Genomic DNA, 16935 nt, shown 5'->3' on the forward strand with positions numbered 1-16935 from the left:
GACAGAAATAGAACCAACTGAAGGAACTGCCAAGTCTTAGTTTGAAGGGGGAACAAAAGGAGCTGCCAGCAAACCTGGAAGTCTTGACGGGTTGGTACCATGGTACCATGGGTGTGGCAATTCAGAAACTGTTTTGGGCATGTCATAGGATTGAACAAATGAGTAAACATGTTGATTTTATGAGAAGCCAGTGTTCTCAGTGTTAGAGAGGGAGATAAAACCTAGGGGTGGGAGAAGGCAAGGAGGAACCCTGTGTCATAGTTCATAGGAATCATTATGAACTTTTAGAATAAGAACCAGTAGGTTCTTATTCTAAAGGAAAGGGCCTAGAAACAATGACAGCCCAGAAGCAACAAATGTACTTCGTATAAAGACCTTGACTTCTAAATTCTGTTCCATACTGAAAGGAAGCGTATGGAAGTGTATTTCTCTCTTCTTGGAGAAATGGCAGATTCTAGGGAAGGGACAAGGAAAGTACAAGATAAGCCTGAAACATCTTGGGCCCGAGAGTAAAGACAGTGCTCAAAAGAAAGGAAAGAGATGTGTCAAAAGGACATAAAAGTCAGCCTAAAGAGACTTTTTTTACTGGCAAAAGCTGGGAGAGTTAACTACATAAAAATGAATAGTAACAGTAATGGATTATAACCCATTGGATAGTCTTTGAAAGTCCATCTTAAAAAGAAAAAAAAAAGAGAAAGAAAAGTCAAGAAAGAGAAAGAAAAAAAGAAAGGAAATGAAAAAAGGAAGGAAGGAAGAAAAATTACTTATATAATAAAATGTCAACTAATGAACTTATAAGAACTGATGAAGTTAGGAAATCACTATTTTGCAAAAATAGTAGATATCTAACCCAGGCAAGAATTGTCAATAGATGCTAAAACTATTCAGTGAGTGTAATGATGAATAATATATTTACACTAGAGCCTTGGTGCATGAATTCGTGCATGGGTGGGTTCTGGCCGGCTGGCCTTGATCGGGCCATGTTGGCTGGGGGGAGGGGTATGGGTGGTTGGCCAGCTGGCCTCACCCCCTGGTTGAACTCCTGGTTGAATACCCGGTCAAAGTCCTGGTTGAGGGGACAATTTGCATATTAACATTTTATTATATAGGATGGTTTCAAATAATCACTTCCACACACATAAATCATTCACTAATCATAAAGGTAAAAACTCTACAGTGGAAATAATTGACAAACATCTTAACCAAGTGGCCAAAATCAAGTTAATCAGTAATGAGCAAATCAACATCACTGATTTTTTTTATAACAATGTATTGAGAAGAACACAATATCATTTCTGAAATATTTCAGCCCAAAATATATAATTTGAATCTAATTATGAGGAAACAGACAAACCCAAATTGAGGAACATTTTACAAAATAACTTGTCAAAAAAAAAATATCTTTGTCTTAGGGACAAAGAAAGGCTGAAGGACATAACAGATTAATAGTAACTAAAACAAACAACAAAACAACAACAAACAAAACAAAACCCAAAAATTAACAATGTGTAATCCTGGATTAGGCCCTTTTCAAAATTGCTGTATCTCTTTGACATATCCCTTTCATTTTTTTTCCCCCAGATGTCCCCATAATGTTATTTTGATTTGATTTGATTTTTTTTATTGATTTTCAGAGAGGAAGGGAGAGGGAGAGAGAGAGAGAGAGAAATCAATGATGAGAATCATTGATCAGCTGCCTCTTGCACACCACCTCATGGGGATCCAGCCCGCAACCAGGACATGTGCCCTTGACCAGAATCAAACCTGGGACCTTTCAGTTCACAGGCCAACACTCTATCCATTGAGCCAGACCAGCTAGAGCCCCATAATATTCTTTATAGCAATATGAACTACATATTAGGTAATAATTTTATGTTAATGTTAAACTTCCTGACTTTGATAATTATGCTGGGGTTACATAAAAGGAAGTCTGACTTGTGTTGACTGGACCTTGATGTCCAGGAAGGCTTCCATGTCTGCACCTTGATATTCATCTCAGGCTCTTCCAAGCACAGTGGGGGCAGGTAGGAGGCTGAGCCCAGTCTGATGAACAAGGAGAAGATGGGTTCTCCAGTTCTACTTCTGCCTGCACTCCAACTAAGTCTGAGGATCTGCTAGCTCCTCCACTAAGGGACTAAGTAAATGCATTTCACAAACACTGTTTGTACCTTTACTGAAGAAAGAGTATTTCTTCTATGAGCAGCATTCTGTCCTCAAGCAGAGGAAATAATGGGACTCTATTATCACACCAAGAAGGATTGAGTTTTTTTTGCTGCTCTGTCTGGGGACCTGCGCCAGCTTTGTTCTGTTTTTAATTGAGTTATAATCCATATAGAGGAGCGTGCACAAAGCACTCTTATGCAGCTTGAAGAACAATCGCAATGTGAACATACTTGTGAAACCATCATCTTGCTTGAGAAATAGAACATTGCCGGGGTTATTTTCCCAGCAATACAAAGCATTCCAGAGAAAGGGGCTGATATGTAGATTCAAGAAGGAGTCCAAAGACAAAAGATAATTTTGAAAGGCATTGGGGGTCAGAGTTTCTTCAGCTAAAGGGACTGAAGACTCCTCTTGTCTAAGAACCCCATGCTATTTATTTAACACAATTTGTCCTAAGGCAAGGAGGAGATATACACTTCAAAGGGTAAGGTTACAGAATCATGGTCAGTTTGGAAAATAGCCTATGGCTGTTCAGGTGTTTGACCAATAGCAGACAATAAAATTCCCTGAGCTGTCTGGCAGTTAATAATCCTATTTAGGTTTGGGGGAAGTGCCGTTTAGCACGTCCAACAGGCAAACTACATATGTGGCTCACCCTTGTTGAGCCGCCCAAGTCCCATCAACCTTTTGATGAACTCTTGTAATTATTACATGCTGGAATTGATTCTCAGCAGAACATGACCCGTGTGCCTCCTCCCAATCACTCAGATTAGATTTTAAAAATAAAACTGAATTATCTTATTTTTATGAGACAGCCCAGAAAAATTTGAAAGACATAATAAAAAGAACAGGCAAATGCAAAGTAATAGAAAAGCAGCCAAGTAAGTGACAAGTAAGGTCCAAAGGAGAGAGGGCAGGAAATAGGTGCCACCTTTGGATAGTTGGAAGTGGGCTTGGGAAGAAGACTGTTTCCGAGGGTGAAGCAGTGTCTTGAGCACCCACAGGTAGCATTCAGTGGCTGGCAGATGTAGGACTGTCCTTCAAGATTTAAAAGGGTGGGGAAGGGAGCATTACCAGGCTCCAGGGGGAGAGAGTCAGTGAAAAAGGTCATCATGAGTAGAGCCAACCTGAGGCAACCCTGGAGGAAAGGATCTGGGAATAAAGGTGGGACCTCCTCCCTCCAATCTGCTAGGCCCTCCACTCTCTTAGATGGTCCCCAAGCTGGGTTCATGAGCCTGAGGAGGCCATCCATGGTGGATCAGCCTTCCAGGGCAGTGAGCAGGGGACAGGGGTCTGGAGGGACCCATGTCCATCCAGGCCTCAGCTTGGCTAAGGGATGTGTTGCAGTGTTAACATGAATAGTCCCCTTGAAAAGGTGAACAGTCGCCATGGCTGGTGTGACTCAGTTGGTTGAGCATTGAAAAGTTGTTGGTTCCATTCCAAGTCAGGGCACATGCCCAGGTTTTGGGTGCAATCCCAGGTTGGGGTGCATACAGAAGGCAACCAATAGATGTTTCTCTCTCACATCAATGCTTCTCTCTCTCTCCCTAAAAAAAAATCAATATAAAATATTTTTCAAAAAGATGAACTATATATATATATATATATATATATATATATATATATGGCAAAAACAAAACAAATACAAGAAAAACTTGTTAAAATCTCAATCCTAGAGAAAAGCTATAAAAACCCCTTTCTCAGAAACTGACTAGGTAAGAAGGAAAGTACAATAATAAGCAGACATTCAGGACTAAAATAATAATTAACATGTGCACATGCACAAGTATGTGTGTGTGTGTGTGTGTGTGTGTGATACAATTTTTTCTTACAACAATAAAAATTTCCCCGAATTTCATCATGTTCTTGATACTAAATATGTTTTTCATAAATTGCAAAAAAGTAAGAGTTTTTAGAGAATATACTAATCTAGAAATTGATAATAATATATACTTGGAAATTTGAAAAAATGCTTTTAAAAATGATTCCCAGCCCTGCCAGCTTGGCTCAGTGGATAGAGCATCAGCCTGCAGACTGAAGGGTCCCAGCTTCGATCCCAGCCAAGGGCACATGCTGGGGTTGTGGACTCTATCCCAGTAGGGGGCGTGCAAGAGGCAGTCGATCCATGATTCTCTCTCATCATTGATGATTCTATCTTTCTCTCCTTCTCCCTTCCTCTCTGAAATCAATAAAGAAATATATTTTTAAAAATGATTCCCAGATCAAAAGGCAAATAACTTACAGGTAACTAGTTAAATAGAAATTAACAAAACGAGTATATTTTATCGTAAAGCCTTTATAATAAGACACAGCAAGAAAAAAATGTTCTCGCTTTACCCATAACTACTTTTTATTGTTGGTCAAGAAAGTTTGAAATAAGTTAAACTTTCAACATAAAAAACCATTAAAAGAACCAACAAAAGAGAATGATAGAGAATGGGCTTGCAATGGCGTCTTACTTGATTACCTGCGAGCGGCTGATACATGCTTTGGGCCCTGGCCAGAGCTGGAGCAAGAGCAGCTTCCACACAAGCTGCGGGCAGAGCTGGAGGCCTGATGGAGAAGCAGCACAAGGATAATGCCAGCCCTAGTGGTCCTGCACCCCTGCTTTCCTTCGGCCTGATCTGCACCTATACCTGAGAGAAAGGCATTCCATACTATACCTTCATGACTTCAAGAAGGCAGTGACATCTACCTCCCAGAGGTGGTGAAGCCTAGGAACCCAGAGCTGGTTGCCTGTCTGGAGGAAATTAAGATGAAGATGGCCACTGACGAATATAAGAGGATCACTCGCAATGTCACCTGTCAGGATTCAAGGCATGGTGGGATTCTAAGTGACCTGGGCAAGGAAGTGAGGACAGTGAAGGCTCTGGTCTCACCATCTTCAACTTCATTGTCATGCTGGCAGCTGCCTTTGTCTGCATGTACCTTGGGAGCCAGTATATCTTCACAGAAATGGCCTCGTCGATACTGGCTGCAGTGACCGTTGCCTCTGTGGTGGGTCTGGCTGCGCTGTATGTCATAGTGCGGTGACGGAAGGTGAGCTGAGAGAGAGAGAACTGGAGATTCATCTTCAAAGTCCAGAGACAGTTTGATTTTTTACAGAGAGGAAGAGAGAGGGATAGAGAGTTAGAAACATCCATGAGAGAGAATCATCGATCAGCTGCCTCTTGCACACCCCCTACTGGGGATGTGCCCGCAACCAAGGTACATGCCCTTGACTGGAATTGAACCCGGCACCCCCTCAGTCCGCAGGCCGACGCTCTATCCACTGAGCCAACCCAGTTAGGGCCACCCACCTTCTTAAACTTCCTATCTTTTTATCCCCTTTGCTCTGTCTCCAAAAATGAAAACAACTCACGTTGCAAAACAGTGTTTCTGCTTTTTTTTTTTTTTTTAATCAATCTTTATTGTTCATATTATTACAAAGGTTCCTCATTTCTTCCCCCCTCCACCAGGTTCCCACCCCACCCTCTGCCCCCTCATCCTCATCCATTGGTGCACAGTTTATGTTCAGTCTCTTCCTCCCTCCCTTTCCCCGATAGTAAATCCCTTTTCAGATAGCAAATCTGTTACTTAGCATTTTCTCATATCAATAATACCTCCACATGCCCAATGATACACTTCACACAAAAGACATTTCCAAATAGGACAACCAGCCTCATCCAGGCCCCACCCAAGGCACTCACAGATCAACACCCCAGCACTATACTAACTCAACACATCCAGATATAAGCCTTCATCACTTGATTCAGCAGACCCTCAAGTTCCCGCAAAAGTTTCCAGCCATGTCTGAGAGGCAGCTGTGGGGCAGGGGCAGGTGAGAAGCGAGCTGTTTCGGGCCAGGCTGCTCCGGGCCTGGCCTCTGTTGCTCTGGTTCGTTCCACAACCAGCTGCTCCGTGTCTGGTCACTGCCACTCCTGACCCAGTTGCTCTGGACTTGGCTGTTGCTGCTACAGGCCTGGCCACACCCGACTCGGCTGCTCTGGGCCCAATTGCTCCGAGCCCGGCCGCTCCGGGCCTGGCTGCTCCCAGCCTGACAGATGCTGCTCCGGGCCTGGCCGCTCCCAGCCTGGCAGCTGCTGCTCCAAGCCTGGCTGCTCCCAGCCTGTCAGCCGCTGCTCCTGGCCTGGCCGCACCAGATCTGTTTCTGCTTTTAATTGTAAAATCCCTTGTGCTTGTTTGTGTTTGTGGGGAGAGCATGCCCACTGTGAGATTGCCTCAACTAGTAAAGAAAGGGACAGAGACGATGTTCAGATTTAACTACATATATGAATGTGAATAAACATACACATGAATATGTATACATGATAGATACATTATGAATATGTATGCACATTTTTATATGTGAGCCTAATATAGGATGTTTTCTGTGGGGTTCTTAAACACATTTGGGGGAGTGTGAAGCATAGTATGTAAATGCTCATCATTGACTACTTGTTGTACAATAGTTGCTTTTGGTCTTTACAACAGTCCTGGAGGTTGGAAAAGGAAATGGTCTTAAACCCCTTTTGCAGATGGCAAGACTGAGGCTGAGAGAGATCAAATGATCTACTGTGTTCCTTCCTCTGGTAAATGGAGCCAAAGACTCCTAGATGATCCTGAAGTCTCTGTGTAATGTTAAACTTCCAGAACTTAGATTAGTGGTGTGATGATAGAATCTGTATAAAGCACAATAAATACTTATTGTATTCAGTGTGCTTTTATTTCAAAAATGTAAAAACACGAAAGCCTGGGGGGGGGGGTGGTGAGGACATGTGATGGAGGTAGGGGAGGCAGGGTGTAGATCAATGGGGGGAAAAGGAGACATATTTACTACTATTTGTAATACTTTAAACAATAAAAAAAATTAAATAATAAAAATAAAACACACACAGAGAATGATAAAATTAAAAGTGATATGATTAATAAACTTGATTTAATAAACAATACCAAAAACTGATTATTTTAAAGATAAATTTAAAAAACACAAGCTACTGGCAAGCCTGACTTTAGGAGAAGTGACAGAGAATATAGACAATGAAATTTTGGAACAAGAAAGGAGATGCAACAACAGAGAAGAAGGAGATGAAAAGAATTGTAAGAATTATCTACACAACATCTCTATATATAAAACCCTAATATGCAAATAGACTGAATAGTATAACAACCGAACAACCAGTCACTATGACATGTGCTGACCATCAGGGGGCACATGCAGAACATGGTGGGCATCAGCAGCAGGTGACAGAGAGCAGAACATGGTGGGCATCAGCCACGATGGGATGGTGGAGCAGGTAAGCAGGGGCACCAGACCAAGGCAGGGCACCAGTTGCTCCTACGTGCTGTGGTCCCACTGGGTGCTTACACCAGTTGCCAGTGCCGGCCCCGCTCTTGCCCACTGTTGGCACCAGAACCACACTCACACCCGCTGCCAGCCCGGATCACTTGGCACCATCAGCAGGTATGAACAGCTGCTGCAGGCCCCGATTGTCCCTCAAGGGTTCTCCACATCCCATTGCTACTGAGGGGCGATTGGGGCAGCAGCCATCACCCACACCCACTGCTGGCGCCGGCCCCAATCGCTCTGTGCAGTCAGCAGGTATGAACAGGACTGGTGCTGTCAGCATGTGGGAGTGGTGGCAGCAGGAGCAGGGTTACCAGCAGAGGACTGGGGGCTGCAGTGGGAGGGGCCGGGTGCATGGAAGATGGACCGAGACCCGCCCCCATGCCCACCGCAGCCTCATGGCACACAAATCAACCAAATGGTGGAACAACCAGTCACTGTGACATGCACTGACCATCAGGGGGCAGACACTCAACGCAGGAACTGTGCCCTGGAGGTCAGTGCACTCCCACAGTTAATATTTCTCTCTCTTCCTACAGAAGAGAGAGAAATATAAACAATCAATCATTTCATAAAACTGTGATAGAGAACCTAATAAAGATACCCCTCACCACATGCCCACAGTTACATTCTTTTCTTATGCGCACAGACACAAACATACCAAGCAAAGTATTAGCACACTGTACCCAGCTATAAATTAAAAACATACACTGTGGTGAATTAGGTTTATTCCAATATCATGGGGAGGCTTAATCACTAAGAGATCCATCAACACAGCTCATTCCATCCAACATGACAGAGGAAAAGTCACGTGATTTTATCACTATAGGGCCAAAATGCATCTGATGAAGGTCAAGAGAATTCTTAAGCACAACTTGATGTAAATAGAAATAGAACTTACATAATAGAAAATAATTACATAATGAAAAGCATTTTCCACAAGCCAACAACAAATATGATCCTAAATGATGACACACTGAAGGTGTTTAAGGCAGAAATCATTTAGAAATTCCCTATGTTAACATTGTAAGTAAGCCAAAGAATTGTGTATATAAATATTGCTAAAAAAGCCAAAATGAGCATCAATCCGCAGGCCGACGCTCTATCCAATGAGACAAACCGGTTTCGGCAGTTTTATTTTTTTTAATTGCTAAAATTTAACTTTATTTTAATAGCTTTATTGAGGTAATTTTTTTGCTTTTATTAGCTATATTGAGGTGTCATTGGTGTAGAAAAACTTAATGTATAAAAACATAATGTATACAATTTGGTGAGTTTGGATATGTATATATACACTTGTGTTACCATGACCACAATCAAGGGAATAAACATATCTGTCATCTTGAAAAGTTTCTTTGTTGTTTTTTGTAGTAATAACTTTAAAATATATATATATTTTTATTGATTTCAGAGAGGCAGGGAGTGGGAGCGATAGAAATATCAATGATGAGAGAGAATCAGTGATCGGCTGCCTCCTGCATTACCCCTTCTGGCATGTGTCCTTGACCCGAATGGAACCCGGGAACCTTAAGTCTGCAGGCCATTCTCTATCCACTGAGCCAAACCTGCCAGGGCTGTGGTAATAACTTAATAACTTTATATATATATATATATATATATATATATATATATATATATATATATAAAACTCTTACCATGAGAGCTACTTTCTCCACACGTTTTAAGTACACAGTACCTCATTGTTAACTGCAGGCACTGGACCGTGGTGGGCATTTGGGGTAAATCTGACAATGCTGTTTCCCCACGGCTTCCTGGGTAGCATCGTTAATCATGACAGCGACACCCCAGCTGGTGGGTCTTGTCCTTAACTCTGTACTCCTGGAGGCAAAATTACTTCTAGCTCCATCTGGCCTCAGACTTCCTATGCAATACTAATTTCCTGTCCCCCCTCTGTCTATGCCAGTTTTCAGCATTTAAAAAAAAAAAATTTTTTTTAAGAGACAACTTTCTGTTTTTTTGTTTTTTAATATATTTTATTGATTTTTTACAGAGAGAAAGGGAGAGGGATAGGAGCTAGAAACATCAATGAGAGAGAAACATCGATCAGCTGCCTCCTGGAAAGCCCCCACCGGGGATGTGCCCACAACCAGGGTTGTGCCCTTGACCGGAATCGAACCTGGGACCCTTGAGTCCACAGACCGATGCTTTAACCACTGAGCAAAACCAGTTAGGGCTCAGCATCTTTTTAAAAAGGTTATCTTTTATAACTTGGCTATATATTTTTTTTCCAATCAGACAGCTGAACCCTTACGTGTTTGGGGAGGAATGAGGAAATCTTAGCCTCGTTTTAAGATTGGCCTGTGTGGCTCAGTGGTAGACTGTTGACCTATGTACCAGGAGGTCACAGTTTGATTCCTGATCATATTACATGCCTGGATTGTGGGCTTGATCCCCAGTGTGAGGTGTTTAGGAGGCAGCCGATCTATGATTCTCTCTCATCACTAATGTTCCTATTGCTCCTTCTTCCTTCTCCTCTCTGAAATCAATAAAAACATATCTTTAAAAAAGGACAAATATTTGTGATATGCACGTTACCTATGTCACTCAGTTTTAATAGCAAAACCAACAGGTGCGTGGTTGGATACTCTGTCCACAGGTATAAGAAAGGAAGAAGTAGTTTTCCCTCTCTTTGAGAGCCTATAAGCACAAAATTCGCCTTTTCTTATCTCAACTTTCTACTATTTTCACCAAAATTACCTCCCCACCTCTGTGCCTAACCACCTCCACACAAACATTTTTAAAAAATGAGCACACCAGGATGTAAATGCGGCCTTCTTTTGGAGATGAGAAGAACCAGAGTTTGCCACCCCAATATATGCTTTGAGGACAGCGGGGTGGAGATAGATTATTGTAAGCTGGTTACTGAGCACTGAGAGCCACATTTTTAAAAAAAATATATGTTTTTTATTGATTTCAGAGAGGAAGGGAGAGGGAGAGATAGAAACATCAAAAGTGAGAGAGAATCACTGATCAGCTGCCTCCTGCATGCCCCCTACTGGGGAATCAAGCCTGCAACCGGGACATGTGCCCTCACCAGGTATCAAAAAAGACCTCCTAGTCCGAAGGTCGATGCTCAACCACTGAGCCACACAGGCCGGCTGGGCGAAGCTAGTATATTTTTAAGAAACAGAAGGCTCGGAAACGCTGACCTTCCCCTGATTGCCTAAAAGAATTCAGAGAAGACCTGCTCCAGGAAGGGAGCGATGATCCTAGATAATAAGCCCAGTTCAACAGGCACCAGTGAGGTGGACAGGGAGGGCCTGGCCAGGCCCATTGGCTCAGAGTCCTGGCTGTGACCCATGGTTTCAAGACGGCCCAGCAGACATTTATTTACCAAACGTTGCTTTTCCATTTCTGTGTGGATTGTCTTCTTGTCCTGTGAAGTCCCCTACCCCCCACTTTCTCCTCCGCTCAAGGTGGCATGTAAGCCTCCACAGCCTGGCCTGGCCTGGGGTCTCCTATTCTTATGGTCCCCATCCCCCCATACCGCCCCATATATACACAATAAATTTGTTCACTTTTCTCCTGCTACTCTGTCTCGTGTTAATTTGATTATTAGTCCAGCTAGAGGAATTCAGAAGGAAGGAGGAAAATTATGTTCTTCCTCCCCCACAGGAGATAATACCGAATATGGAATAAAAGCCACACACTGGAGGATATAAATAGCTTCATTCTGTATGCAGTAAATCGGATTATCCGCCCTCCTTTCCTTTCCGAGGGAGAGCACATGCCCATCCCTCTGCGAGGGATCCAGGCCGTACCAAAGAATATAATAAAATGGGACTTTTGGGGGAAAAAATTAAAAAGAGAGAAGCCACAGAGACTTGCTGGCACATCACAGTGGAGGTGATTTCATGGTTTTGCAGACACTTCGTTCTAATGGGAAGCATGTCTTTCTTCTTCCTGGCAGGCAAGGCCTTGAAGCACTTGAAGCTTTTTTTCTCATGGAGGAAAGAGAGTGTGGGCTGAGCCTCCGTCAGGGGAGGAGGAGGTGACCGGCACAGTGGACCCCAGGGAAGGGGGACAGCAGAGGCCAGGTCCTCCCTCCTTCCCCCTCAGCAGCAGGAGGCGCTGGGCCTGGCCAGAGCTGGTCTCCTGGAGTGGGAGGGCTTGGGGTACTACCTACACCCAACAAGTCAGGGAGGGACTCTTGATTTGGAAGGATTTGGGCTGGTTGTGCAACAATGGGATTATTAGAGTCAGGACAGAAAATAGGGGTTTCCTAGAGAATGCCAGAGCGAGGGTTGTGCTGGGCTTCCTTGAGTGATATGTCTTTCTTTCTTTTATTTTTTATTTTTATTAAATTATTATTTTTGTACATATACCAATGCCCCCTCCCCTGTACATACCCTCCCTGCCTCCCCAGAGTTTTATGTCCATTGGTTGTACTTATATGCATGTATACAAGTCCTTCGGTTGATTGTTTATCTCCCCCAGATCTCCCCAGCCTCCCCACTATAATTTGACAGTCTGCTGTCTCTATATCTATCTTTTGGTTCTTCAGTTTGTAATGTTCTTTATCATCCATAAATAAGGGAGGTCATGTAGTGGTTCTCTTTCATTGACTGGCTTGTTTCACTCAGCATGATGTTCTCCAATTCCATCCAGGTTGCTGCAAACGATGAGAATTTTTTCTTTTTTATGGCAGCATAATATTCCATTGTGTAGATGTACCATAGTTTTGGATCCAATCATCTGCTGACGGGTACATAGACTGTTTCCAAATCAGCTATGTAAATTGTGCTGCTATAAACATAGGGGTGCATATATCCTTTCTGATTTGTGTTTCTAGTTTCTTGGGATATATTCCTAGAAGTGGGATTACTGGGTTAAATGGGAGTTTCATTTTCAGTTTTTTTGGGAAACTCCATACTGTTCTTCACAGTGATCGCACCAGTCTGCATTCCCACTAGCAGTGCATGAGGGTTCTTTTTTCTTCGCAACCTCGCCAACACTTGTTGTTTGTTGATTTGTTGATGTTGGCCATTCTGACAGGTTGATATGTCTTTTTTTCCTTCTCCCATGTGCATCCTAACAGGGGATCCACTGTTTCCATGTATCACACAGTGTGAGTGTGTGTGTGTGTGTGTGTGTGAGAGAAAGAGAGAGTGTGTGTGCGCATGTGTGTGTGAGAGTGTGTGCGCATGTATGAGTGTGTGTGTGTGAGAGAGTGTGTATGTGTATGTGTGAGAGAGAGAGAGTGTGTGTGTGCATGTGTGAGTGTGTGTGTGTGAGAGAGTGTGTGTGTGCATGTGTGAGTGTGTGTGTGTGTGTGTGCATGTGTGAGTGTGTGTGTGAGAGAGTGTGTGTGTGCATGTGTGAGTGTGTGTGTGTGAGAGAGAGTGTGTGTGTGCATGTGTGAGTGTGTGTGTGTGTGTGTGTGAGTATGTGTGTGTGTATGAGTTTGTATATGTGTATATGTGTATATGTGTGAGAGTGTGTGTGTGTGCATGCAAGTGTGTGTGTGTATATATGTGAGTGTGTGTGCATGTGCGAGTGTGTGTGCGAGTGTGAGCACACTGACATCTAGATTTGGTTTTGTATCTATTTATGTTGAACAACCTGACATGACACGGCTGCCTCCAAGCCCAGCTCTGGGGTTGTGTTGAGTTTTCTATTCTGATCGAACTCTCTCCTTCTTAAATGGGGCCCTTGTGTTGTGGCTCCCTCACTCAGTGTCCCAGCAGAAAGATCAAATACTTACATTAAAATGATTGCTGTTCGGTTCACCTTCAACAGAAACGGTTTGGATCCCCATTTCTGTTGAAGGTGAACCGAACAGCATTCATTTTGACGAAGTATTTGAACTGCATTTGTTAAAACTGACGTCCTGCTTTCTTCGCCAGGGAAGTGGGAGTTTCCGGCTGCTGCGTTTGGCCCTATTGATGGTTCATGGGGCGCCGCCGCGCAGCCCGGTGCCGCTTCCCTGCAGGCCTGTCCTGTGGGGCGGACGGCTCTCATCTCAGCCGCTGCTAACGGGCGGAAAGGAGGTGGGAGTGTGGCAGTGTTCCAAGCTCTAACGCGGAGGAATCCAGGCTCTCTTTTCACACATTAAAACACACAAATAATATTTGGGACCCAAACCATCCAGCCTGGGCCACCCCCAGCACCGTCCCCGGAGTCTCACTGTCCCAGTGGCTTACCGATGCTGTCCTGGGCTGCCCTCTCCGTCCCCCTGTCCCCCTCACGCCACATCCCCTTTTCTTCGCAGGGCAGACAGTGATTGGGAATTATTTACACGGATGAGCTCATTCCTCCTCACTGCAATCCTGTGAGTGTGAGGCAGGCACTGTTATAGACCCCGCGTCACAGATGTGGAAATGGAGGCGCAGAGAGGGCTCAATATTTTGCCCGGGTTGCACATCCCTAAATAGGAGCAGCGTTGGAACCCAGGCAGTCTAGTCTCCAAGCTCAGTCCTTCACCCGCTCTCCACTGTACCCCTCATCCCAGAGCTAAGCCCTCCCGGCTGTGTCTGCACATCACACACACATTCACCCATAGACAGGGGGCTTGGGGTTGGTCTTTCTTTCCTTTTAGAATGAACATGGGAGAGCTGCCCTGGAGGTGTCTGCTTGTCAGGACCTGGAGACTGTCCTGCGTTTCTTTCCTCTCATATCCTGTGGCACCGAAACAAGTTGAATCCTTCCCCACTGATGACGTTTTAAGTTGCTTTCAAAGTTCTGTAACAACATTCAATATTGCCATAGCCACCGTCGTTTTTATTCTGTGAACATTTCTGCAGAACATCGTTTCTGGAGGCCGACTACGGTCAGAGGTTCTGAACATTTTCATTGGTGACCAGCTGTTCTCGAAGCAATAAAACTTTGCAGCCCCCTCAACTGCCAGAGTGTCCACTTCCCACACCTGTCAATGCCATACTGCATGTTAGCAAACTTCTACACATGCATCTACCGTGTTTCCCCGAAAATAAGACATCCTCCGAAAATAAGACCTACTTACAGGTTTCCTTCTGAGTGAAATATAAGGCAATATAAGCGCCCCCCCCCCCCAGGCTAAACATGAGAGATTTGGTCCACTGATTCTGAAAGAAATGGAGTCACAAGAAATTCACCAGGAAATTCAGGAATTGGATTTTTATGATGATGTTCTAGAAGATGATGACATGATTGTCATCAAATAAATGATGACATTCTTGATACTGTAGGATTCAGTTTGTCTGGTTTGTGTTGACAACTACCGTACTACCGTACCATATACAGGTAATAAATTTCCTTTATTTTCATTTAACAATAAATGTGTACCGTATTCTTCTTCATGGAAAAATAAGATATCCTCTGAAAATAAGACCTAGCACATCTTTGGGAGCAAAAATTAATATAAGACACTGTCTTATTTTCGGGGAAACGAGATAATAATTTTTCAAATCCTCACCTGAGGCGTGGGCATACATTTTCCCATTGATTTTCAGTGACGGTAACAGGGAGGGGGGAGGTGTGAGGCAGACACATTGAGTGGTTGCCCCCCATACTCATCCCAACCAAGGGCAGGGATCAAACCTGCAGCCCAGGTAAGTGCCCCTGACCGGGAATCCAACCTGTGACCCTCTTGTGCACAGGCCGGCGCTCTAACCACTGAGCACGCCGGAGAGAAGTCAGGTAGCTAACAATTTTTACACTTGATCTTTTTTTTTTTTAATATATTTTATTGATTTTGTACAGAGAGGAAGGGAGAGAGACAGAGAGTTAGAAACATCGATGAGAGAGAGTCATCAATCAGCTGCTTCCTGCACACCCCCCACTGGGGATATGCCCTCAACCAAGGTACATGCCCTTGACCGGAATCGAACCCGGGACCCTTCAGTCCCCAAGCCGACGCTCTATCCATTGAGCCAAACCAGTCTCGGCTACACTTGATCTTAGCCAAAAGGCTGAGAAACAATGTAGTTAACATTAAAAAAATATATATGTTTTTATTGATTCTTAGAGAAGAGGGAAGAAGGGGAAAAACTGAATCATCGATAATGAGGGAAAGACTGAATCATCGATAATGAGAAACGTCGAATGGCTGTCTCCTGCACACGCCCCCTGGGGACTGAGCCTGCAACCTAGCATGTGCTCTGACCGAGAGTCAAACCAGCAGCCCCTTGGTGCATGGGTTGATGCTCAACCACTGAGCCACACTAGCAGGGCTGCAAATGAAAGGGGGCAGAAATAGGATGTTGGAGAACCAGCTAGTATCGTAAGAAATATTAACGGCGATTGTTTTATTCTGATTAAAGAAGGCACTTGTGCTGAAACCGGTTTGGCTCAGTGGATAGAGCGTCAGCCTGTGGACTGAAAGGTCCCAGGTTCGATTCGGGTCAAGGGCATGTACCTTGGTTGCGGGCACATCCCCAGTGGGGGTGTGTGTAGGAGAGGCAGCTGGTCGATGTTTCTAGCTCTCTATCTCTCTCCCTTCCTCTCTGTAAAAAATAAATAAAATATAAAAAATAAAATAAAGAAGGCCCTTCTACGCTGGCTGGAGCGGACCTGGAGATGCAGTCCTCCCTCCCCATTGGGAGCTGCCTGTTAACCTGGAAAGATGAACAAAGCTTTGTTACAGAAACCAGAATCCCAGCCCCTGGAAGGCCCCCGGCCTTTCTGCACACCTGCAGGCCTTTGCAGACCTCCAGCCTGCTTCCCTGGTAACTGCCCGTCTGACACTCCCTTCGGCTATTTCTCCTGGACCCCCAGCCCTGGCACATCACTGAGCCCTTTGAAGACCCCCAGTCCTTTTGAATATCTGTACGCTGCCCTTTGGCCTACTTTTCCTTTGTACTTTTACTCTATAAGCAGCTGGTTCATGAGGGGCTGCAGAGCAGATTTTTGTGGATGACCTGCTGCTCTCCCGTATTGAGACAATATTGGAATAAACACTCATATATGATTCAACCCTGTCTCTGCTTCATTGGCTCGAGCAGTGACGGGCAGCACCCGCCCATTATTTCTGCCGTTACCCTAACAATTTTCTTTTTTTTGGGGGGGACACAATTTTAAATTTAATTTTACTTGAATTTCACAAAAGTAAAAGAGGACTTGATGGAATTGCTGAATTCATATAAGTATTTTCTCTAGACAAGAGATACTTTCCCTAAAGTATCCCTTCATTTAAAAAAGCAAAACTGTGAGAACATTAGAGGTTGAAGTCATTATGATATTTCCCTTTTTGTGTGTACAGACTGACTTCTTGCTGTGAAAGATGAGTTCTTTGGCCCAGCCACACTGACATGAACACGCACAAAGTTCTGAAAATATTGAGCCCTTCTGTACCAGTTAGTAAATATCAGCCACTGACTCTGCCCAGGGCTCTCCCTCTCCTGGCTGCCCCACCCACCGCCAGGACCAACCCAACCCCTATCTCCCCAACCAGAGCTACAGGGAAAAGGGGACTCTGGTCCCCACTCCCAGGTGCCTCCAATACCCAC

The 16935-nt window shown here is 44.2% G+C and overlaps 1 pseudogene; it reads left to right on the plus strand.

The window, feature by feature from the left end:
* Nucleotides 1-4610: 4610 nt before the first annotated feature.
* LOC118729207 lies at nt 4611-5201 on the plus strand (annotated as a pseudogene).
* The last annotated feature ends 11734 nt before the right edge of the window (nt 5202-16935 follow it).

Source organism: Pipistrellus kuhlii, unplaced genomic scaffold, assembly GCF_014108245.1.
Source record: "Pipistrellus kuhlii isolate mPipKuh1 unplaced genomic scaffold, mPipKuh1.p scaffold_m20_p_3, whole genome shotgun sequence".
NCBI lineage: Eukaryota > Metazoa > Chordata > Mammalia > Chiroptera > Vespertilionidae > Pipistrellus > Pipistrellus kuhlii.